The sequence below is a fragment of the Zonotrichia albicollis genome, unplaced genomic scaffold, assembly GCF_047830755.1.
Source record: "Zonotrichia albicollis isolate bZonAlb1 unplaced genomic scaffold, bZonAlb1.hap1 Scaffold_257, whole genome shotgun sequence".
NCBI lineage: Eukaryota > Metazoa > Chordata > Aves > Passeriformes > Passerellidae > Zonotrichia > Zonotrichia albicollis.
Genome location: NW_027428429.1, coordinates 5,356,467 through 5,382,246, shown reverse-complemented (window position 1 = coordinate 5,382,246; position 25,780 = coordinate 5,356,467). Strand labels below are relative to the sequence as shown.

At 51.1% G+C, this 25,780-nt stretch overlaps 1 long non-coding RNA gene across 1 annotated transcript in view; it reads right to left on the bottom strand.

Moving 5' to 3' along the window:
- Positions 1–5,738: 5,738 nt before the first annotated feature.
- LOC141727935 (uncharacterized) overlaps positions 5,739–25,780 on the bottom strand; it is a 77,778-nt gene continuing 57,736 nt past the window's right edge. The window contains exons 2-3 of the long non-coding RNA XR_012578712.1: positions 10,641–10,712; positions 5,739–9,992 (exon numbers count right to left, since the gene is read on the bottom strand). This is a non-coding gene — a long non-coding RNA (uncharacterized LOC141727935). The remainder of the gene's footprint in view (positions 9,993–10,640; positions 10,713–25,780) is intronic.

The window sequence follows — 25,780 nt, the reverse complement described above, 5'->3', positions numbered from 1 at the left end:
TCACACCAAAACAAGACATATTGACAAGCTTTCCATCCAATCTTATAAAACATACGTAATAGTAGTTAAAACAAAGACTGGTTCATAAAAGACAAAGAACAGAGCTCTATTCACAGTAACCTTCTAAAGATATACATTAAATAAACTTGTTGCCATCCTAAAGCCAAATCTACAAAGTCCTATTGTTATTTGTCACGTCTACTGCTTGGGAAACTTTTCTGCTTGCTTGGGAAACTTTTCTGCTGTAACAGAACTTCGGGCCACATCCTGAGGCCTAAATACTCTTTTTTAACCACTTCCTAAAAACCCTCTAACTTTATGGATTCCCACAGAGCTGGTGGCTTTGGATCCACTGGGCCGCCTCAAGTTCTCTGGACTGCTGTCCTTACCAAGGGCCATCCTGAGATGCTGTGTACCCTGTCTTTTCCTGGTGCGACACAATCGGAAATCCACCTCCATGGGCTTCTCGACAGTGATGCTGATGTCACAGTCCTCTCTCTTGCCACCTGGCCCCCAGAGTGGTCCCTGGATCCAGTGGGGACGTCTGTCGCGGGCCTGGGAGGGACGGCGCAATGCTACGTGACCCAGCGGCCCGTGCTGGTCACGAACCCAGAGGGACAGACGGCCTGTGTTAGGCCTCATGTTATTTCTGCCAACATCTGGGGGAGGGATGCTCTGTCTGTCTGTGGGGTGAGCAACAGGATGAATTTTTGATGTGGGCCACTGCAATGAAGGGCGCAGAGTGTCCTACGCCTCATGTCTGGTTGCCGGTGGACAAATCTGTTTGGGAGAAGCAGTGGCCCCTCCCTCAAGATAAATTGGAAGCCCTTCGGAATCTGGTGCAGAAGAAGTTGGACTAGGGTCATCTGGAGCCTTCTTCCAGTCCCTGGAATACTCCTATCTTTTGCATCAAAAAGAAATCTGTGAAATGCAGGTTGTTGCAAGACCTCTGAAGGGTAATGCTGTGATAGAAAGCATGGGAACATTGCAGGTGGGCATGCCATCACCTACCATGCTTCCGGCAGACTGGCCGGTCCTCATTGTGGATCTGAAGGACTGTTTCTTTACAGTTCCTTTGCATCCCGATGACAGACCGAAGTTTGCCTTCTCAGTGCCAGCGATTAACGAGGCTGAGCCCGCACAGAGATATCAATGAAGGACTGTGCCCCAGAGCATGCAGAATTCTCCTTCCTTGTCTGGAGTTCGCAAGCAGTTTCCTGATGCATGTCTGTATCATTATATGGATGACATTTTGGTGGCTGCGTCCACCCAGGATGAGCTGCTGAGGATTCAGTCTCAGTTGCTCGATGCTTTGCATGCTCATGAACTGCAGGTGGCTCCAGAAAAGGTTCAACAACAACCACCTTGGAAGTACTTGGGGATCAAAATTCTGGAATGGATGATCCGTCACCAGAAGGTGCAATTTGTGCATTCTGTGAAGACACTGAATGATGCTCAGAAGTTGGTAGGTGTCATCACTTGGTTAGGTCCATACTTGGGGCTAACCGACGCACAGCTGTCTCCTCTGTATGATTTGTTGAAAGGAGACTCTGATCTAAAGTCGCCTCGCACACTGACTCCTGAGGCGCGTAAGGCGCTGGAGGTGGTCCAGCAAGCTGTTTTGGCTTGTTAAGTTCATGGCATTGATCCCTCCGTTGATGTCACTGTGTTCATCACCACTTCAGATTCGCATCCCATGGGCATCATTGGCCACTGGAGTGACAAATGGTTCGATTCCTTGCACATTTTGGAATGTGTTTTCCTGCCCCATCAGCGGCAGAGAATGGCAACTGCATCGTTTGAGCTGATTGCTCTCTTGATAATCAAATGTCGTCAGCGGTGTTTGCTATTGATGGGTGCAAATTCTGCAAAGATCATACTCCCGGTGCAACGGGAGGATTTTGACTGGAGCTTTGCAAACAGTGTGTCTCTGCAGAGTGCTCTGGAAAACTTTTCAGGGCAGGTAATTTATCATCTGCCCAGCCATAGGCTACTGCATATGGCAAAATTTACACAAATCTCTTTGCGGCCCAAAAATAGCCAGGAACCCGTGCAAAGACCCACTGTCTTCACTGACGGTTCAGGGAAAACAAGAAAGGCCATCATTACCTTGAGCGATAGATCTGAGTGGCAGGTTCTGGAAGGTCATGAGGATGGGTCAGCGCAATTTGTTGTAGCTGAGGGCTGCTGTCTTGGCATTTGACAAATTTTCCCAGGAACCTTTCAACTTGGTCACGGATTCCGCCTATGTGGCCAATACCGCACAGAGTTTGGGTCATTCCGTTTTGAAGGAGGTCAGTAATCCTGCCTTGTTTCATTTACTGAAGACCTTGTGGTGTGCCATTCAGGCCCGGGTTCATCCATTTTATGTTCTGCATGTGAGGAGTCACACCAGTTTGCCAGGCTTTATAGTGGAAGGTAAAGCGAGGGCTGACAAGTTGGCTAACCCAGCATGGGTAGCACCTCAGCCTGATACACTCGCGCAGGCCAAGGCATCCCATGGTTTTTTCCACCAAAACGCACATACCCTGCAGAAGCAGTTTCAGCTGATGCCAACTGAGGCTTGTGACATTGTTGAGTCATGTGATTACTGCCATGCACTTGCTCCACCTTTGCCGGCAGGGGTAAATCCCAGAGCCCTTCAAGCCTTGGAGCTTTGGCAGACCGATGTCACCCAGATTGCCGAGTTTGGCCGGTTCAAGTATGTGCATGTCATGGTGGACATGTTCTCCTCTGCGATGTGGGCTTCGGCTCACACTGGGGAGAAGGCCCGTGATGTCCTTGCCCACTGGAGGCAGGCCTTTGCCGTTCTGGGCATACCTTCTGCTGTGAAAACCAACAATGGGCCTGCTTACACTTTGCTAAAGGTGCGGCAGATCCTGCAGTTTTGGGGTATCTTGCACAAGTTTGGTATCCCTCATTCTCCGACTGGTCAAGCTATTGTAGAATGAGCTCATGGTACTCTGGAGCGGGTTCTTCAAAAACAAAAATGAGGAATGCAGGGTGAAACCCTGCAAAGTCAGTTGGCAAAAGCTTTGTGCACAATCAGTCATCTCACTGTGCCGCAGAACTCAAATCATCCTGTCATTTTGAATCACCATCTCTCGTTGCAGGCTGCGGACGAGGCACATCTGCCTCAAGCGAAGGTTTGGGTACAGAATTTAGTCACCAAACAGTGGAAAGGTCCCTATGACCTTATCGCTTCGGGGCGCTGGTATGCTTTTGTATCCACACACACTGACGTACGCTGGGTACCTTTGAAGTGTGTTTGCCCTGACCTGCGACAGAATCTGGCCAACGGGCAAGATGGAAATCGTGAACAACCTGAAAGACATCAAGCGGGTGAATCGGTGAGTGATGACTCAGATGCAGATGATGAGAGTGATCACTCTGACGATACCTCCGCAAGTGGACGCCGAACAGTGTTAATGTTCTCTTTTTTCATATTGCTCGTTTACTTTTTTTTCTTTTTTAAACGGAAAAGGGTGAGATGTCGCCCTGGTTTTTAAAGATTTTCTAAGCCTTCTGATGTTGACATTCTTGTAGTGAACTTTCTCACACACTTTCTGTAAATAACTCATTGTTTTGCAATCCTTTATGGAGGAGGAGACAGTTGATGGACGGTTGGTTTGTCCAGTATCATTGGAGAGGTGGGACTGTGACCCTCCAATCCACTGTCACTTTTGGAAAACTATACATGCTGGAGTCAGAAAATAAACTTCCCCTTTTTTCTTCACCATGAGAGCAACGATGTGAGCTTGTGTTCTTTTGTGTCCTAGAGTGACACTCCTGGGCCAGCGACTCCCTCTGAGTGGGGCCTCTCCCAGCCGGGAACTCTCCCGTTTGCTGCACTCGGGGATCCTGAACAGCGACGGAGCCTGGGCCGATCCCCCCACTCCTCCAGGCTCAACCCTTCACCCGCTGGGGAGATGCCAAAGGATGCACAGTGAGCATTTCCCTGCCCTCAGGGGAATTGCTCACAGGTGCCTTGCACTGACTCTTTGTGTCTGTGTGCACACAGGAGTGCCTGTGCTGGGGAAACATGGCAGAAATGCTGCTCTCTGAGGGGTTTGAGTGCCTTGGATAGCTGAGTCAGTCAGGCGTGTAGGTAAGGTTAAGTCACAAGGTCTAAGTGAAGTTAAATACTGTAAGAGTTGTTCTTTTGCCCAGTTGTTAAGTTTAAGTTATTAGCTAAGTTAAATACTGTTAAATGTAATTCCTCTTAAATTGCTAAGTCATAGATTATAAGTTAGGTTAAATAGTGTTAAGTACTGTTCTTTTGTTAAATTGTCAAGTTTAAAGTATCAGTCAAGGTTATGTTAAGTCCTGCTAAGTTTGAGCTCTGTTAAGCTTTTAGGCCATATTGCTTTTATCCCTTGCCCTCACTGTCCTTGTGTTACACACACACACAGGGACAGTTCTTGGTTCATTTCTGGTTTGATTGCCTGGATTTGGTTTGGTTTTGTTGTTGCTTTGTTTCCTTGGTGTGCCTGAAGTGCCCAGTCAGGAGCAGAGTGACTCTTGCCAAGGAACTTTGTACTGCTGTCCCTTAATATTAAACCTGGTTTTGCTGATCCCTTGCAGGGGATTTTTTCAGCGCTCTCAAGCCGTCGTTTGTACCAGGGTGAAGGAGCCCTGGCCCAGGCTCTGGCCCTGGGGGACACGGGGACGCTGCCGGGGGGTCCCTGTCCCCCTGTGCCACCCCCAGGGCCCCGTCCCCCCGTCCCCGTGTCAGGCTCTGGGGTCGATCTCATGGAACATCCTCTGGGGGAGGCTGCGGGGCCGGGGGCAGGGGGACCTGGGGGGACAGGGGACCCCACTGTGCACGAGCAGGGTTGGACTGCTCTGGGGGGAACTGTGAGGGGGGCTGGGGCAGAGTGACCTCCCCAGTGACCTCCCCAGTGACCTCACACAGCCCCTGTGATGTCACACAGCCCCTGTGATATCACACAGCATCCTGTGATGACACAGAAGACGCTGATGTCAAAAAATCACAATGTGATGTCACTGTCTGTTCTGTGATGTCACAGCCTGTTCTATGATTTTACACAGCTACCCAGTGATGTCACAACCCACTCTCTGACTTCACAGAGACACCCTCCATAATGGTAGGATCTCCTCTATGGCCTCACACCCTACTCTGTGATGTCACAGCCAACTTTGTCATGTCACAACCCTCTCAGTGATGTCACAAAAGCCTCTCTGTGATGTCATACTGCCACTCTGTAATGTCACAGCACGCACTTTGACCTCAAAGCCCACTCTTTATGTCACACAGTCATACTATGATCTCACAGCCCACTCTGTGCTGTCACACAGCCCCTTGCTGACATCCCAGCTGCTCTGTTCCTCTATGACACAGTTCCAGACGTGCTGCTGTGACACAGCCCCCTCTGGGACATCCCACAGCCCCTGCCAGTGCTGAGCTCCTGTGAGCTCTGTCTGTGCCCTGCTGGTGTCCCTGAGGGGCCCTGGCAGTGCCCCAGCCCTGCTGGGCTGTGCTCAGGAGCTGCTCCTGGCCAGAGCTGTCTCTCTGCAGCACTGCCCTTGCCAGGAGCTGCCTCTGGGCCAGGAGCCCAGCCCAGCTCAGCAGCACAGACACAGCACAGGGACTTTAATGACCCTCTGGGGCTTTGGTGCTCTTTGCATCAGGCTCAGGCCCTCAGAGAGGGCTAAAAAATTTTTTCAAGAACTCAGAGTGATATTGAAACACTGAAGATTCTTGTACTTTAAATTGATCCCTGTGAGGCACAAGACTGACAATGTGTCCCCAGGTTCCAGTTGGAGCAGAACACTGGAAGCAGTGATGACAGCTGGGGACAAGCAAGGCAAAGGTATCTCTGGTGCTGAGCACACCTGGATGTGTTTCAGGAATGCAAAGGGCCAAGGCCTGAGCCCCAGCCCTTGGCCAGGCAGATCCTGTCCCTCCGTCCTTGCTCAGGGCTCTTGCTGGGATGGCCACTGGCATGTGGGGATGTGCAATGTCAAGGATAGGAGCATGGTGCGGCCCCTGCCAGGCTGCTGAGCTGGGACAAGGAGGCAATGAGGCCCCAGGCCTGCAAGGGTCACTTGTCCCCTCGTGGCCTCAGGCCCAAGCCCAGCAGCCATGGCCAAAGTGCTGCCCAAGGTGGCTCTGGCAGGGCTGTCTTGCAGCTGCTGCCCATCCCTGTGCCCTGTGCAGCCCAGGCTGTCCCACGGTGTCCCTGCCCTGTGCCTCTGTCCCTGCAGGCTGTCGGCATCCCCTGGCTGCCCCACCTGGCTGGGCCCTTCCTTTGCTGCCAGCTCTGCCTCCTCCCTGCCTCTGCCTGCCTACACAAAGCCTTGGGCTGCTCAAAGCTCATTCTGGGGGATGTTCTGCACCACAGCCCTGTCTGGGAGCAAAATTTATTTTTCTTTATGTCCAGTCTGGGCCTCCCCAGCTCCATTTGTGGTATAACTTCTCTATCTGGCTCTTTCCCACTATGGAGAAAAAGCTCCACCATTTCTGAATGCACTTTTTAAACCCTGCCAGGCCACTCCTGTTCTGTTCTGTCCTCAGTCTCTTCACAACTCAGACCAGGCACATCATCCTCCATATATTGGTTATGTTCTTTAGGCCTGCAAACCCCAGTCTGGGAGATCTTTGAGCCCTCTCCAAGGTGCTTTCAGATGAAAACATTCTGCTCATAGTCTAAAAATATATCACAAGTGCCAAAGGCCAGGCTGAGGTGTCTGTCAATTCCAGGCTTTGTCTGGGAGCAATCCTGGGATAGACGGAATTTTGTCAGCCAAATTCCAGTTTCCGCCATGGCCCCGGGAGGCCAGTTTTTTCCATTGGAAGGAAGGCACAGAGCCCTGGTTCTTCTGAGGTAGATGAGATGTGATCACCAGAGGCCAAGGCCAGGCAGAGCTGGCAGGTTTTTTCTGGGTACCTTTCCCTTGCCTACAGGAAATTTTTCAGGGGGGAGTACCAATTTTGTCCATGGGTGTCTGAAAAAAGAAGCAGTTCTTTCCTTAGGAAGGAAAGCATGGAGCCTCAGTGATCCAGGAGCTGATAAGAGGCAGCCCTCAACATTTCAAGATCAGCTGGACCTTTCAGGTGGCCCCTGGGAGGCCAAACCAGCCAGATCTGTTCCATGTCCCCTTGGTTCCGTGAGGCCCTGCAGTGTCACAATGGCCCTGTGCTTCCATGAGGCCCTGCAGGGTCACAGCGGCCATTTGGTTCCCCAGGGCCCCACAGTGTCACAATGGTCTCCATGATTTCATGAGGCCTTGCAAAGCCACAATGCTCTCCACGGATCCATGGTGTCCCACAGGATCACAACAGCCCTTTGGTTCCATGAATTCCCACAGTGTCACAATAGTCTCCACAGGAAGGAAGCAACTGAGTCCCAGTGTTGCAGGGGCAGATGAGAGGCAGTCACCAAAGGCCAGCCAGACTTGATTGTATTCACAGATTTTTTTCTGGGAGCAATCCCCAGATGTACAGAATTTTAGAGGTAGGATCCCATCTTTGGACATGGACAACTGGACAAGAAGGATGATTCCTTTCCATAGCAAGGAAATAATGGAACACCATTGTTTCAGGGGCAGAAGCAGAGGCTATCTGAGCCACAGGCCAGACACACCTGTTTGTCCTGGCAGCTTTTGTCACAGAGGAATCCTTGTATATACAGAATTTTGTGGGGCTGAATCTCAATTTTGACCATGGACACCATGACAAGAATGACAGTTCCTTTTCATTGGAAGGAAAGCACCAAGCCCCAGTGTTTCAAAAGCATGTGAGAGGCAGCTCCCAAGAGGCCAAGGGCAGCCAGACCTTTCTCTCTTGGCACCTTTCATCTCGGGGAAATCCTTGGACATAGGGAATTTTGGAGGTGGAATCTCAGTTTTGGCTGTGGGCACCTGGACAGGAAGAAGAGTTCTTTTCATTAGGATGGAAAGCACAGAGCCCCAGTGTTTCAAAGGCAGATAAGAGTCAGCTCTTCAGAAACCAAGGCCAGCCAGACCTGTCTCTCCTGGAAGCTTTAGTCAGGGAGAAATCCCTGGATATAGGGAATTCTGGAGGTGGATTCCCAACTTTGGCCATTTGTGCCTGGATGTAAAAGGTTTCTTTTTCTCAGAAGAAAGAAAAGCACATGGTCCCAGTGTTTCAAAGGCAGTTGAGAGGTCGCCCCTGGGTGGCCAAGCTGGCCAGATCTGTCTGTCCTGGCAGATTTCATCTGGGAACAATCCTTGCATATATGGAAATCTGGAGGAGGAATCCTGATTTTGGCCATGGACACCTGGAGAAGAAGGACAGTTCTGTCCACAGGGAGGAGATCCCAGAGCCCCAGTGCTCCAGGGGCTGATAAGCAGCAGCCCTCAACATGCCAGGGTCAGCTGGACCTGTCAGGTGGCCCCAGGTGTCCCAGCCAGCCAGGCCTTGATGCCTTGAGAGGCTGCCTGGAGCAGAGGCTGGACAGTGTTACAGGAATAAAGTAAGGATTTATTAAAAGGCCTTCAAAGGATACACCTGGGGCAGTAAAAGAGCCCAGCTGAGGGTACACCCAAGATGGACAATGTGTCACACATTTTCACATTTTTATAAGTTTTGGTCCACTTCTACATTGAGGCTAATTATCCAATTACAGCTTCAGGTTGTGAAGTCCCATCCTCCCAGTCTGCTCTCTTCCATTTGCTTTTTGCACTTTTTGGGCCTGAAGGTGCTGCAGTGTCCTTGGCTCTCTTAGGTTTCTAGGTTTCCTACTCCAGTTATGGAGAAATATTTCAAAGAGCTTCTAAAAAAATGCACTCCTATTTTAAAGGGTATTTCATTACTGCTGTCTTTGGAGCAGAGACAATTGCAGCATTCTGTGATTGATACTGACCTAGGGTCTCTCCTCAGCCGCTCTGGCCTGCTCACAGAGGCTGTGCCTGGAGCTCTGACCCAGTGTGGACAACCTTGCTCCACATTGCCCAGACCCATCCTGTCTGTTCTCACTGCCCTGGGCCCTGCTGTGCTTGCAGAGCTGGCTGCACCCAGCCTAAGAGGGGTTTTCCTTTTCTGGGGTGTTTTGAAGCAATCTGAAACTCCTGAGTTTCCCCACTGAGAACAGACACACTGCTCAGGTGTGTACCAAGACCAAGCTGCCACCAGTAACATTCCTCTCACCCAAGGCAGAACTGTGCAGGAAATGTTTTAGACCTTTGCACTCCACGGTTCCATGAGGCCTTGCTCTGTGGCAATGGACTTTTGGTTCCATGAAGTTCTGTACTTAACAGTGGTATCCTTAGTTCCAAGTGTCACCATGGCCCTTTGGTTCCATGGGGCCCCGCTGTGTCACAATAGGCTCCATGACTCCATGATTAATGCAAAAGCTTTGCATAAACAATGAGCAACACCATGGTCTCCTTGGATCTGCATTGTCGCAACGAGCAATGGGTTCCATGAGATCTCAGACTGTCACAATTGATATTTGTCTCCATGTGGCCCCTCTGTGTCACAAAGGACCCTTGGTTTCATCAGGCCCCACAGTGTCACAGGGGTTTCCTTGGTTCCATCTGCCCCAAAATGTCACAGGGTTTTCCCTTTTTCTGCAGAAACCAGCAGCAAACCCCTGTGCCAGGGTCAAATGTCTGGCAAGAAGGAGCAAGGGGGAACATTTGGAGTGATGGATTTTGCCTTCCCAGGTCACAGTGATGTGGGATGGGGCCCTGCTGTCCTGGAGATGGCTGAACACCAGCCTGCCGATGGGAGGGGGTAAGAGACAACAGCCTCTGTCCGTGGAACTGCAACAGCAGAGAGGTCAGGAGATGGCTGGGTTTGAAAGACTCTCACCAGCCCAGGAAACATCAACCTAGGACATTTTCTTGAAAGCTGAAATTTTAGACCATTCTTTTATACAGACATGGACCACCAAATACCAAGTTAAAAAGCTTTGGCTTTCTCTGTGCCCTGAGACCAGCTGGAATCTTTTCAGTAGTCTGTGCTGTTCCATCCCTTGCTTAGGGCTTCTCTTCACAGGCAGGCTCTAAAAGCAGAACAAAACAAAACAGCGGTGTAAGGCAAAGCACAAAGAAAGAACCAGGCTGATCAACACCACCCTTGCAGTGACATTTCCTGAGTGCTCCTCAACACCCTGGGCTGAAAACAAACCCCGCTTGGGGCAAACACAAGAGCCTCACCCAGTGCTGAGCACCAGCCTGAGCCCAGCAGGGCCTTGGAGGAGGTGGGGGCGAGCCCCAGGCCAGGCTCCAAAGGGGCCTTGGGGCTGGGGGCGATGGCACCGAGTGCCCTGCCCGTGTCCCCCTCGGCCCTGTGAAACCATGAGGCCAGAGCCCAGTGCTGGGGCTCGGTCCCTGCTGCCGCAAGGGCGCTGCCCAGGGCTCCCCACCCGCTGGGGCTGGGCCCGAGGGCTGAGGGGCGGCCGCCGCCCGCTCCAGTGCCTTGTCCGGGCTGGAGAAGGGCTCAGGGCCGGAGCAGCGGTGGTGGCAGTGTTGCTCCTCTGCCCAGGGCGTTTGTGCTTCAGCCGCAGCAGCGTCAGCTGTTGTGAACAAGTTCATAGGTTAATGCAATTAGAGCTGTTATTCTTAATCTGAAATTATAATAAGGTAATTGTGTTAATAAATCGTTGTTAAATATTAAACCTTTAAGTTACCCCCACTGTTAATCCCCTTACCTTACTGGTACCCTTGTTGCATCTGTCGGGTACTGCCTCTGCCGCTCCCCAAAATGGTGTCAGGTAACATCCCTGGGAAAATATGCAAACTAAGACAGTCAAGAAAATCCAATGAAAGACCCTAAAAACAACAAGCTGGCCGAAGATTTAAGTAACTAAGCAATGGGTCCTACTAGTGAAAAGTTCTCCTACTCCACCAGCAAGGTTTTAGATGTCACTGTGATCTGACTGGAACTGGGTCAGAATAAGGACCCTAGAAGATTAGCCAAAAAGCGACTTCCTAGACACGTCCATGAGGATGGAAGCCCCAAGTCTGCTGTGGAGCAAAACGGTCTCCCTCCTCCTCTGCCTCGCCAAAGGGAGCAGACGCCTTGGGCCCCCACCCAGAGCTGATCACTCAGTAAAGGCATCCAAAAGGAGCAGGTTCTCCTTGCCCATTTATTTCAGCTGGGAGCTCGTCCACGATAGCCACGCCTGAAGAGGACACCAGGAACGGGACTGTCACCCGCCCTAGACCTCCAGGACAACTGGTACCTGGACCACAGAGATCAGCCTGCAATCAGTGACGCCAAGGAGCACCGGAGGAGTAAGTGACCCTGGTGGCGGGCGTAGGAGGCGTGCGAATGGTGTGTGAGTGAGACAAGGGCCGGCAGCTCAGACCCTCAAAGCGGTGAGGGCCCCCCAGTACCATGGTTCTGGACCCCCATGGGGGGGTTGGCCGGGAACGGGGGGAAGCGAGAGGAGCTGTTGAGTGAGGCATCTCCTGGGGATAGTGAGGGCCCCCACGGGCATGCAGGGGATAGCCAGGTGTGAGTGGCACGCGTCAGGGCTGGGTATCCCCTGGTAAGACCATTGCAGTCTAGGTAGGTCCGGGCGTGTGGAGTACCCAGACATTGAGTGAGTCACATGCATCACAGGGTGCCCTCAGGCACAGCCAGTGCCAAGCACCCACGAGGGTCCTCACTGCCCAGGACTGGGTGGACGTACCGCAGGTGGTGCTGCCGCGATCTCGGGGAGGAGATCGTGAACCCACAGCCCAAGAGCACCGGGGTGGGGAGTCTTTAGGTTAGGGCAAGGACAGGCACCACAGATCCTTGCACACATCCCTTTTGCCTAGGCTGTTCCGCTGGGGAGAGGTAGCCAAGCTGATGGTGGACGGCAAAGGGGTCGTGCTCCTCTTGGGTTGATCCCAGTTTCGGGGAAGGGATCAAGGGTAACTCCACGGAGTCTCCTTGAACCTTCCTACATCCATTCAAAAAAGTGAGGAAGGCTGATACGGTATTAGAACAGAACAGTCTAGCCCGGGGTTTGGACTCATAGTCCGGCCTGGCGAGTGGCTCGACAAGGGAAGGTCCTGGTGCCCAGGGAGGGGATTCTAATACTGGGGACCCTGGCGTGCATCAAAAAGGGTGCTCAAGAGTCTCTAGGGTAGAGATGAGGTGCAGGGGTACACTCAGGGGATCGGATCACTAGGATAGGCCCTAAGATCCAAGGCAGAGCTTGGAACTGAAAAGGTGTGAGTGTAGTGAGTTTACTCAGGTAAAAGAGAGAGAGTGAGTGAACCCTGTCCTTTCCCCCAATAAAATTTACTCCTTAGTAGGAGAGTGGAAGTGTGAGAGTGATCAAGAAGGGTTTAAGTTAAATTAAGAGGGGGGAGAAGGCTTGGGTTAAAGTTATATATATTTAGTTGAGCCGAGAAACACTTTATTTACTTGTAGATTTGTGTTGTGTCGCAGACATATTTTCATTAAAAATCCTTTCTTAGGATTTTTCTTCCCGAGAAGCTGAGAGGCTTCAGGAGCAAAATGTAAACAATGGTTATCTGCTGCTGTGGAATGCAACAGGTGAATCTGTGATTGGCCCATCTTGGATGTTTATAATAATGTCCAATCCCAGCCCAGTTAGCTTCGACTCTCTGTCCGAGACACAAACTTTTATTATTCATTCCTTTCTATTCTTTGCTTAGCTAGCTTTCTGAGATAAAACTCTTCCTTCTATTCTTTTTAGCATAGTTTTAATGTAATATATATCATAAAATAATAAATCAAGCCTTCTGAACATGGAGTCAACATTCTCGTCTCTTCCCTCACCTGAAAACCCCTGTGAACACCATCACAGTGTTGCCTGTCTGTAAATTTCCGTTTGGGGAGGGGTAGATTTGGGATTTTAGTTTACTCATTTAAGGATGGGTCGGTGTGTAAGTAAAGGAGGAAGCCCCCTTAAAGGAAAAAGGAAGGCAAAAAGCATTCCCTGAGACAGTCCGCTGGGATGGTTATTAGACCACTAGGATTCTCAAGAATCCACTAAAACCTTTGACCAAGTTAAAATGATTTATTATTGTACTGGAATTTGGCCAAAGTTGAAATTACAAGGGAAGTGGCCATGGTATGTGTAGGAAAGACATTCTGTGCTGTCCTTGGGCTAGCAAGCTAGCAAGGGCTTGAACTAGCAAGGGCCTCCTGAAGATAAGTAGAAGCCCCGTATCTCTCCTGAAGGAAGACCAAGGTTGTTACCATGGAGACAGGATGAAGGAGAGAAAGTTAAGTGATATGGACTCTGGCTGGCTCACAGAGTGATGTGGCTCCCTGATCACCTACTGGGAACTTTGTTTCTCTCTTATGACCAATGGGCACTGAATGTGTATGTTGAATGGGTGTAAATATCTTGAAGAAGTAAAAACAATGTTGCTCTAATAAATCTCTCTCTTGCACCCTTCTGATGGAGTCGTGTATTTTTGCGCTGTGTCGTGCTCTATAATGACATCTTGTGGCCCCGCCGTGATCCCAACTGGACTGTAAAAAGAGAAAAAAAGTCAAAGGGTACCCAAAATATGAGTGAAGGCAGCAGGAAAGCTGTGGAGGTCTGGACCTAATTCAGACATCTGATTTGAGATGAGCAACTGGGAAAAAAATGGGAAATAATTTATCAAATGAGGAAAAGACTGTTTTGTCCATGTGGAAATGTTACTGAAAAGAAAATATATTCAAACTTCTGATTATGCCCTTTGTAGCTTACTGACATGGTGTAAATCACAGGACTTTGAAGCTGATACCAACACTGCCTTCAGTGTCAGGGCATGGAAAAAGGTTGGGTGTTGAAGGAAGGGGACCAGGACACCAGTTGGTTCATCACAGGCCCTTCAGGTCCAGTCCGGTCCCGGACCCTCAGGTCTTTCTGGTCCAGTTTATTGAAGAAAGTATCAAACACTTATACAGCAAATAATAAGCTTATGAATATTCTGTAAGCCAAGCAATCTATTGGTTAAACTATACCATGAACTCTACCTCATTCCTTAGGGATTACATCTCTCTTTTCTCATGTCTCTTTCACTGTTTGTTATTATACCACAGCTAGGCCCAAGGACACTGCTATCTGTGCAGGTGCAGGACTTGGAATTAGCCATGGTTTTGTACTTTTTCATTTTCTAGCAGCTAAATTCCCAACATCTCCCCTGTTTTTATTTAAAAAAAAAAAAAATCTATGGGGTTACTGTGTTGCACTTTTTGCAACACAAAAATAGGCAATTTTAACAACTAAACAATATTCTCAGCTAGTACGGTTTCTCTCTTACAAGGGATCTAAGCCAGGAAAACAAACTAAAAAGGTTATCACTAATTATAAAACATACTATATAACAAATACAAAAACCAACCCCAAAACAAGCTAAAAATCTCTTTTATCAACACCTTTTCTGCTTCCACACAGACTAATTTTTGAGAAAGGTCAAAAAATGTTTGACTTCAGAAAGTCTCTAGGAATGCCTCATTGTGAATGAGAATGAAATTACCCCATCCCTTCAGAAAAGGCCAATTCTGTCAACAGTTTCTAGATAAATAATCTTGCCTCCTTCATGAGTTTTGCTAAACTATACATTTATGGAGCATATATTATGTGTCATGCTGAGCCTCAGGCCTGGGTGGAAATATAGGCTGCACCATTAAACTGCAAGAAAAACCCAAGGTTTGCAGTGATCAACACCAACTCAGCTTCATGGACTTGCTGCTCAAGTGATCTAAAACTGCTCCACACAACTCTGATGGCTCCAGAAAATCGGTGTAGATAAACCCATGTATGGGCCAGGATAACAAAGAAAAAGAGAAGAAAAAAAGCAGGAAAAGCCAAGTCCCAGCACTGCAATGCAAGGATTCAAACCCTGACACAGCTCATTATGTACCCAAATAAAGCTGGCATGGCCTGGCCAGGGAATCTGTTCCATATGTTTGTGTGTGCCCTCCTCTCTTCTCCTAAAGAGACCCCAGGAAATGGAACAATTCCTGTCTGCAAGGTGAGCCCTTGCACAGGTGTGGTGACCAAACCCTGTGCTCACCTTTAGTGCCCTTGGACAAAACCCCCAAATTTCAGGAATTTCATTCACAATTCTGAGCTGAAGATGGCATTGCTTGGTCTAAGCTAACAAAAGGAGCCCGTGAAGACATTTCAGCCACGATTTTTTCTGCACCTTTTTTCTGTAATAACTGGAATGCAATAACACTGAGAATAACCATTGAAAAGCAGGTTATAAATAACTATTCAATAAATACAGTCTCATAAAAACAGCCATATAACATTTCCCTGATCATTTTAGCAACACCCTTCACATCCAGGGCAGCCTTGAAAGTGGATTCCCAACAAGTGTGTTGATATCAAGGAGCAGCTCACTGTGTCAGTGGTTTTATCTCTTGGCTGAGATTCAGACCTCACAGTTCACAGCACCAGCCACCCTCAGACCTGTGTTTTCCCAGAGGAAGGGCACCCAAAATGCAGCTCCTGCTCTCCTGCCTCACAGGGGCTGCTCTGCAGCCACACAGGGCAGGGCAAAGCAGAAATAAAGCTCTGAGCTGCACTTTTATGCAGCAAATTAATTTTAAAAGAGGATGTGGCTTCAGAGCATTTCCCCCTCTTTCCTCCTCCTTTCTTACGTGTCTTAAATGCTTCTATTTCTGCCAGTGCTGAGGACACCTGCAAATCACAGTTAGTGCTTCCCACTCACCACTGCTATCAGGTACCTCTTATAGTGAGGGAATCCCTTTGAACCACTTCCATTAATTCTTAAAAAAAGAATTGTTAGATTTAACGACAGAATTATGTAATTACAAAAGTAAGAGCTATTATTCAGCAAAAAGGTTATTTTAATTCTTTTTTAGCAGTGCCTTACACCATCCACGAGGCCTTATTGCAAATGTTATTAAAACATAAGTAACAACATATTTTTTCCCATTTTATGCAGCAATTTCTCCTACAGCTTTCCCTTACACAGCACATCTGGATTAATACCTCTGAGATGCAACAAGGGGATCTCTAACACCCAACACATTCAGGGGTTTAATCACTTGCCTAAAGCCATCAAGTAGCAGATAAATATTGAAAACCGAGAGCAATTATGACAAATACGGTGCCTATACAACTGAGGTTACTAAAAATGCAAACAAAGACACTGCCATTTCGGATTTGGCTCACTCCAGGGAGTGCCAGTTCCTCCCTGGAAAACATGACAGGGGATGTGGATCCTCCCTCCCCAGAGCAGATCCACACTGCTTCAGTGAAGGAAGGAATGGCAGCAGTTTGGTGAGTCTGGAATAAACAAAGACAAATTATGCACAAAAATAAATCCCAGTGCCACTACCCTGAAATCCCTGAGCACCCCCTGACTCTCCAGCTCTCCTGTAACTCCCCCAGTTCAGCCCAGACACTAAAATACTGCATTTACAAACCAAAACAGGTCTTGTCATAGGATCTACAAACATCACAAGAGGAATAATTTAAAATTTTGTTTACCCTTGACACAAATAAAGCCCCCAATGTGACTCAGCACCACAATTTATCACTCATGCTCATCTTCCACTCAGCCTTTTTCTAGAGACAGTATTTCTTTGTTTGAACAAATAAACATATTCTAAAGTATAGTCAAATATTTTTACAGCTGACAAGGTTCTTCCCTCATTTGAAATGAGAGTCAGAAGAGGAAAAACAATTAGCAAGTGGTTAAAAAAATGAAAAAAGCATCAGCTGTTCTGTGAATTGGGGCACCAACAACCATCAGATCCCAACAAAGACTAAAAATTAACCTACACAAATCTCCCAAAGCCATTTGTGTTTAAGTATTATGTGCTCAACTTTCTGAAATAATATAAATTTAGCTTTGGGGTGTATCTCCTCTGACTGCTGGGAAAACTTGCTAATTCTAGTTAAGGCAAACAAAAAGCAGTCACCAGAGCTGGTGTTCTCTGGCCCAGCCTCCCCAGGGCTGGAAAAAAAAAGACCAATCCAAGTGGAACGTTGGAGCTGGGAAGGGATGGACTGTGCAGGACCCTGCCCTCAGAAGGAAAGCAAAGAGGGAACAATGGCCTGACAAAATCCACATTTAACAAACAGAAATTCAAAGCAATAAAATGACTTGGTAGATTCTTTCTACAGAAGCTTACAGGGCTTGGTAGAATTTATTGAAGGAAGAGAATGCTCAGAAGATGAGGAACAGTGCCAGCACATTCCCTGAGACCACAGCAGCAGCACAGAGCAGGAGCTGATATTTACTGTCCCCAGATGCAAACAGCACATCTGGGTGATGGACAAGGACACAGTGGCTACAGAAAAGGATGCAGATCCCACACATGCCAGGATACCCACTGTAAGAGCTGGATGGACTGGAAAACCAAGTTATGTAACAGTATTTTATGGTGAGAGGTAAATACTGCTGCTGCCCCAGGAATTTCTTTTCATTTGAGAAGCATCAAGAAAGGCCAAGAGTGTTGAAACACACAGACCCTGGGGGAGGCATCAGGGTATTTATTGTAGCAGCTTCTCCCTGTAAATAACCCCCTGCCAGGCTCAACTTGAGAGAAATTCTCAAATACTATCCAACCAACAGCTTCTTTTTGGGTGGGATGAGGAACACCCATCAGCCCACTGCAGCACTGGAAATATTTCAATGCACTGAAGAAGCAGTGCCTGCAGGGGAGAGACTCTTTGGCCCTGGGCTCTCTCCAGCACTTTCTGCTGCAAGGCCATTCCCCTCTGGAGCCCACCCACAGCAGCCCCACTCTGCCCACAGGGGCTGGGGGGCAGAGGCACAGCCTGGGGGGGCTCCCCTCTGGCCAGCCCTGCTGGAGGTGGGCACGGGCCAGGCCAAGAGCCAGCCAGTGCTGCTTCTGGAGGCGCTGGGAGCAGCCAGGGAGGCAGCACCAAACAGACAGATCTGAACGTCTCTTCCGGCCTGGATGGATTCAGGAATTGTCCCAGGCCAGGTGCAGCACCTGGCACTTGGCCTTGTGGGACCTCGTGAGGTTGTCAGATGAGGCTGTCTCCCACTTCTCAAGCTTGTCCAGGTTCCTGTGCATGCCCAAATCTTGCCATGGTGCCCCTGCCCCACTCAGCTCCCCCATCCCCTGCAAACATGCTGATTGATGCACTGCCTGTGTCATTGGGGAAGCCACAAAAGAGCCCCAGGGCCAAGGCAGAGCCCTGAGAGAGACACTCCCCATGCCCAGTCTGATCCTGCACACGGAGCCACTGCCCACAAGTCCCTGGCTGCGTCCATCTGGCCAAGGGCTCGTGCCCACAGCAGCCCACTCTGCCAAGGCAGGGCTCTGCAGGGTGCAGGTCAGGCTGTCAAGTAGGACCATGACACAGTGGGTGCACTGTGGGACTGCAGGAAGGGCCTGGGCTCCATGCAGCTTCCAGTGGGCTCAGCTGCTGAAGGGGCACTGGGTGTGGCCCTTGATGATGCAGGACATGGTGGTGCCCAGAGACCATTGTGACATCAGAGGGTTCCACCGTGGCTGAGGGTGTATGGAAGGGGCGCGGAGCCCTGGGGTGCCCAGTCCCGTGAGAGCCACTCTCATCGAAGGAAGCAGCTCCCGGGATCTGTCTCTGTCTCTGTCTCTGCTACAGGAGCTCCCTGTACAGCAAGAAGACAACAAGAAACCTCAACTCCTTCCAGTCACCCAGCCCCCTGTCCAGCTGGGGTCAAGACCAGGCCCTCAGCAGGCACTTGGTGGGGGCACTGGGTGCCTCAGTCTGGCCACAGCCTGACACTGAGGAGGAGGAGAGACCCATCACAAAGAGAAGAAACACGACATGGCTGACAAGTGGGGAGATCTTGAGGCCCGAGAGCTTCATCTGAGCGAAGACATGAGAAGCTGTGAATTCTACCCACTGGTACCAGCAATGACAGCAAAGGAAGCAGCTGTGAGGGTGCTCTGGGGAGATGGGGCAGAGCAACAACCCTACCAGGTGACTGACCCAGAGCTGACCCAGCAAGGGGAAGGAAGCGTGAGCAGCCGGGAAAAGCAGGCACATTCTCCTGCCCCCAGTGAAGAGGTGCCATCAGCAGGGAGACAGAGCCCAGTCTCCGCTCCCGACAGCCCCTGCTGCCCCCCCAGCCCCTCACGCAGCCCACTGGGAGCCCAAACCCCCAGGGAGCAGCTGGAAGAGGCAGAGCAGGGGTCGCTGCTGGCAGAGGAGGAGAATGAGGACGGGAGCTCAGACTGGGAATACTGCAGCCAGACTGAGCTTTCCGAAGACCGCCAAGGTGAGGTCGAGCAAGAACCATCCCAAGGAGAGTTCAGCAGCTCCCAAGACCTCTCTAGCTGGGACGACTGCAGTGAACCGGAGCTCAGAGATCTCCGAGACTCCGTGGAGGAGGACAGCACCATCACAGACCTTCCACAGGACTGCAGTGACCATCTAAGCGTCTTCAGCTTCGGGCCCACTCCCTTGCTGTGGGAGGAGGAGGACGAGGCCGACTGGGATGAAATCAGCGTCCTCGAGATGTATGAAGCAGAAGGCAGGGCCCAAAGGCTGCCAGATCCTGCAGCAGATGAGCTGCCCGCCCCTCAGGAGGTCTGGTTTGAGAGGCAGGCACCGCAGTTCCTGTATGGCTCGTTTCCCTCCCTGAACAGCGAAGCCTCCGTGGGCCAGCAGGGGCCCGAGGCAGGGCCACAGAGCCCTCGCGGCGCCCCAGCTCCGCAGCCGGGAGCGCAGGCCCGCAGGCAGCAGCCGCCTGCCCCGAGCAAACGGCCCGGCCGCCTGAGGCGGGCGCTGCGGGTGCTGCGGGCGCTGCTCTGCTGGCCCTGCCTGGCACGGCAGCTGCAGGAGTAGCGCCCGTGGCCCTGCCCAGCCCGTGCCGGCCGATGGCGGCTGCTCCCCGCGCGGGGCCCCACGGAGCCACACGGGCGGCCTCGGCCTGGACACGGCCCCGCAGCCTGGGCTGCCCTCGATCATCTCCCCAACAGCCAAAGTCGCTGCTGTGACCAGCCCCAAACAACACCCATGGGACACAACTGGTGCCAGAGCGCTCAGCAGTGAATCCACAGAGTCATCGAGGTGGGAAGAGACCCTGACGCTCACCCAGTGCCAGGACTTTGACTCGTACCATTCTTCCAAAACAACTTAAAGTTCCGTTTAAGAAATGGTAGTAGTAAAAAAAAAAAAAAAAAAAAAAAGAAGAAGAAATAGTAAATTTAGTAAGAATAAGAAGAATAGGAATAAGAAGATGAAGAAGAAATAGTAGTAGTAAATTTAGTAAGAATAAGAAGATTAGGAATAAGAAGATGAAGAAGAAATAGTAGTAGCAAATTTAGTAAGAATAAGAAGAATAGGAATAAGAAGATGAAAAAGTAGTAATGAATATAAGAATATTAAGAAAATAAGAATGACATAGTAAGTAAGCATAACAAGTGAATAAGCTTCATTAGAAAGAAAATAAGAATATTTTAAAGAAGAAGAAAGAAGAGAAAGAAGAAGAGAAAGAAGGAAGAAGAGATAATAAGAAGCTCTCTCTCTCCAAGACCTCTTTTGTACTTCTATCTCCCTAGCTCCCATTTCTTGTTCAATAAAATCCATGTCCAAAAAAATCTGGTTTTGTTCTCCTATGGTCTCATTTGTGCCTTTACTGGGGCAGAGGCACCTCTCCCTCATGGCACCTTAACCCCGGATGGAACCATAGCCAGGTTCCTTCCAGCCACAAGCATTCCAGGATTCCGTCAGGGACTCCCTTTCCTTCTTCCCTCTGCTTTCCAGCTGCAGAATGTGCAGCAAAGCCGCCTTTGCTGTCTGCAGCTGCTGCAGCCTGACCCTGCCCTGCACAGCTCCCTTGGCTGGCACGGCAGGAGCAGCGCCCTGGCAGCCTCAGCAATTGCCCTCTGACATCTCTGGCACTCACTGCCATGGGCTGCAATTCCAGCTGCCAGCAAGGAAAATACGTTCCTGCCCTTCAGGGCAAAATTCTGAAGGGGCCAAGACACAAGTGGAGCAAGATCATACAAAGACATTTCACTGCCAGCCTCCATAATTTCATCCAGGGCTGTTTTAGCACCTGGATTGGGAAGGGAAAAAAAAGTCAGGGGAGGGTCTTTGGCTGGGAGCTGCCACAGGTAAAAAGAGACCCTGGAAGGGAAAAAGAGCAGACAAAAGAAGGCACGAGAGACAGAAGGACACAAATGACAAGCAGCAGAGAAGGTGGCACTCTGAAAACTAAACCTGAACTTATGGAATACAAATGGGACAGAAATGAAGAATTCTGAAACTTTATTTACTATGCTTCTCTGAGCAACCTGTGCCAGGACTTCACCACCCTCACAGGGAAGAAGTATTTTCTATATCAAACCTGAATTTCATCCCTTTTACTCTGAGTCCGGTAAATCACAATGAATTTATTTGTGCTCATTTTCATAAAGGTCCCTGGGCTCTCTCCAGCACTTTCTGCTGCAAGGCCATTCCCCTCTGGAGCCCACCCACAGCAGCCCCACTCTGCCCACAGGGGCTGGGGGGCAGAGGCACAGCCTGGGGGGGCTCCCCTCTGGCCAGCCCTGCTGGAGGTGGGCACGGGCCAGGCCAAGAGCCAGCCAGTGCTGCTTCTGGAGGCGCTGGGAGCAGCCAGGGAGGCAGCACCAAACAGACAGATCTGAACGTCTCTTCCGGCCTGGATGGATTCAGGAATTGTCCCAGGCCAGGTGCAGCACCTGGCACTTGGCCTTGTGGGACCTCGTGAGGTTGTCAGATGAGGCTGTCTCCCACTTCTCAAGCTTGTCCAGGTTCCTGTGCATGCCCAAATCTTGCCATGGTGCCCCTGCCCCACTCAGCTCCCCCATCCCCTGCAAACATGCTGATTGATGCACTGCCTGTGTCATTGGGGAAGCCACAAAAGAGCCCCAGGGCCAAGGCAGAGCCCTGAGAGAGACACTCCCCATGCCCAGTCTGATCCTGCACACGGAGCCACTGCCCACAAGTCCCTGGCTGCGTCCATCTGGCCAAGGGCTCGTGCCCACAGCAGCCCACTCTGCCAAGGCAGGGCTCTGCAGGGTGCAGGTCAGGCTGTCAAGTAGGACCATGACACAGTGGGTGCGCTGTGGGACTGCAGGAAGGGCCTGGGCTCCATGCAGCTTCCAGTGGGCTCAGCTGCTGAAGGGGCACTGGGTGTGGCCCTTGATGATGCAGGACATGGTGGTGCCCAGAGACCATTGTGACATCAGAGGGTTCCACCGTGGCTGAGGGTGTATGGAAGGGGCGCGGAGCCCTGGGGTGCCCAGTCCCATGAGAGCCACTCTCATCGAAGGAAGCAGCTCCCGGGATCTGTCTCTGTCTCTGTCTCTGCTACAGGAGCTCCCTGTACAGCAAGAAGACAACAAGAAACCTCAACTCCTTCCAGTCACCCAGCCCCCTGTCCAGCTGGGGTCAAGACCAGGCCCTCAGCAGGCACTTGGTGGGGGCACTGGGTGCCTCAGTCTGGCCACAGCCTGACACTGAGGAGGAGGAGAGACCCATCACAAAGAGAAGAAACACGACATGGCTGACAAGTGGGGAGATGTTGAGGCCCGAGAGCTTCATCTGAGCGAAGACATGAGAAGCTGTGAATTCTACCCACTGGTACCAGCAATGACAGCAAAGGAAGCAGCTGTGAGGGTGCTCTGGGGAGATGGGGCAGAGCAACAACCCTACCAGGTGACTGACCCAGAGCTGACCCAGCAAGGGGAAGGAAGCGTGAGCAGCCGGGAAAAGCAGGCACATTCTCCTGCCCCCAGTGAAGAGGTGCCATCAGCAGGGAGACAGAGCCCAGTCTCCGCTCCCGACAGCCCCTGCTGCCCCCCCAGCCCCTCACGCAGCCCACTGGGAGCCCAAACCCCCAGGGAGCAGCTGGAAGAGGCAGAGCAGGGGTCGCTGCTGGCAGAGGAGGAGAATGAGGACGGGAGCTCAGACTGGGAATACTGCAGCCAGACTGAGCTTTCCGAAGACCGCCAAGGTGAGGTCGAGCAAGAACCATCCCAAGGAGAGTTCAGCAGCTCCCAAGACCTCTCTAGCTGGGACGACTGCAGTGAACCGGAGCTCAGAGATCTCCGAGACTCCGTGGAGGAGGACAGCACCATCACAGACCTTCCACAGGACTGCAGTGACCATCTAAGCGTCTTCAGCTTCGGGCCCACTCCCTTGCTGTGGGAGGAGGAGGACGAGGCCGACTGGGATGAAATCAGCGTCCTCGAGATGTATGAAGCAGAAGGCAGGGCCCAAAGGCTGCCAGATCCTGCAGCAGATGAGCTGCCCGCCCCTCAGGAGGTCTGGTTTGAGAGGCAGGCACCGGAGTTCCTGTATGGCTCGTTTCCCTCCCTGTACAGCGAAGCCTCCGTGGGCCAGCAGGGGCCCGAGGCAGGGCCACAGAGCCCTCGCGGCGCCCCAGCTCCGCAGCCGGGAGCGCAGGCCCGCAGGCAGCAGCCGCCTGCCCCGAGCAAACGGCCCGGCCGCCTGAGGCGGGCGCTGCGGGCGCTGCGGGCGCTGCGGGCGCTGCTCTGCTGGCCCTGCCTGGCACGGCAGCTGCAGGAGTAGCGCCCGTGGCCCTGCCCAGCCCACGCCGGCCGATGGCGGCTGCTCCCCGCGCGGGGCCCCACGGAGCCACACGGGCGGCCTCGGCCTGGACACGGCCCCGCAGCCTCGGCTGCCCTCGATCATCTCCCCAACAGCCAAAGTCGCTGCTGTGACCAGCCCCAAACAACACCCATGGGACACAACTGGTGCCAGAGCGCTCAGCAGTGAATCCACAGAGTCATCGAGGTGGGAAGAGACCCTGACGCTCACCCAGTGCCAGGACTTTGACTCGTACCATTCTTCCAAAACAACTTAAAGTTCCGTTTAAGAAATGGTAGTAGTAAAAAAAAAAAAAAAAAAAAAAGAAGAAGAAATAGTAAATTTAGTAAGAATAAGAAGAATAGGAATAAGAAGATGAAGAAGAAATAGTAGTAGCAAATTTAGTAAGAATAAGAAAAATAGGAATAAGAAGATGAAAAAGTAGTAATGAATATAAGAATATTAAGAAAATAAGAATGACATAGTAAGTAAGCATAACAAGTGAATAAGTTTCATTAGAACGAAAATAAGAATATTTTAAAGAAGAAGAAAGAAGAGAAAGAAGAAGAGAAAGAAGGAAGAAGAGATAATAAGAAGCTCTCTCTCTCCAAGACCTCTTTTGTACTTCTATCTCCCTAGCTCCCATTTCTTGTTCAATAAAATCCATGTCCAAAAAAATCTGGTTTTGTTCTCCTATGGTCTCATTTGTGCCTTTACTGGGGCAGAGGCACCTCTCCCTCATGGCACCTTAACCCCGGATGGAACCATAGCCAGGTTCCTTCCAGCCACAAGCATTCCAGGATTCCGTCAGGGACTCCCTTTCCTTCTTCCCTCTGCTTTCCAGCTGCAGAATGTGCAGCAAAGCCGCCTTTGCTGTCTGCAGCTGCTGCAGCCTGACCCTGCCCTGCACAGCTCCCTTGGCTGGCACGGCAGGAGCAGCGCCCTGGCAGCCTCAGCAATTGCCCTCTGACATCTCTGGCACTCACTGCCATGGGCTGCAATTCCAGCTGCCAGCAAGGAAAATACGTTCCTGCCCTTCAGGGCAAAATTCTGAAGGGGCCAAGACACAAGTGGAGCAAGATCATACAAAGACATTTCACTGCCAGCCTCCATAATTTCATCCAGGGCTGTTTTAGCACCTGGATTGGGAAGGGAAAAAAAAGTCAGGGGAGGGTCTTTGGCTGGGAGCTGCCACAGGTAAAAAGAGACCCTGGAAGGGAAAAAGAGCAGACAAAAGAAGGCACGAGAGACAGAAGGACACAAATGACAAGCAGCAGAGAAGGTGGCACTCTGAAAACTAAACCTGAACTTATGGAATACAAATGGGACAGAAATGAAGAATTCTGAAACTTTATTTACTATGCTTCTCTGAGCAACCTGTGCCAGGACTTCACCACCCTCACAGGGAAGAAGTATTTTCTATATCAAACCTGAATTTCATCCCTTTTACTCTGAGTCCGGTAAATCACAATGAATTTATTTGTGCTCATTTTCATAAAGGTCCCTGGGCTCTCTCCAGCACTTTCTGCTGCAAGGCCATTCCCCTCTGGAGCCCACCCACAGCAGCCCCACTCTGCCCACAGGGGCTGGGGGGCAGAGGCACAGCCTGGGGGGGCTCCCCTCTGGCCAGCCCTGCTGGAGGTGGGCACGGGCCAGGCCAAGAGCCAGCCAGTGCTGCTTCTGGAGGCGCTGGGAGCAGCCAGGGAGGCAGCACCAAACAGACAGATCTGAACGTCTCTTCCGGCCTGGATGGATTCAGGAATTGTCCCAGGCCAGGTGCAGCACCTGGCACTTGGCCTTGTGGGACCTCGTGAGGTTGTCAGATGAGGCTGTCTCCCACTTCTCAAGCTTGTCCAGGTTCCTGTGCATGCCCAAATCTTGCCATGGTGCCCCTGCCCCACTCAGCTCCCCCATCCCCTGCAAACATGCTGATTGATGCACTGCCTGTGTCATTGGGGAAGCCACAAAAGAGCCCCAGGGCCAAGGCAGAGCCCTGAGAGAGACACTCCCCATGCCCAGTCTGATCCTGCACACGGAGCCACTGCCCACAAGTCCCTGGCTGCGTCCATCTGGCCAAGGGCTCGTGCCCACAGCAGCCCACTCTGCCAAGGCAGGGCTCTGCAGGGTGCAGGTCAGGCTGTCAAGTAGGACCATGACACAGTGGGTGCACTGTGGGACTGCAGGAAGGGCCTGGGCTCCATGCAGCTTCCAGTGGGCTCAGCTGCTGAAGGGGCACTGGGTGTGGCCCTTGATGATGCAGGACATGGTGGTGCCCAGAGACCATTGTGACATCAGAGGGTTCCACCGTG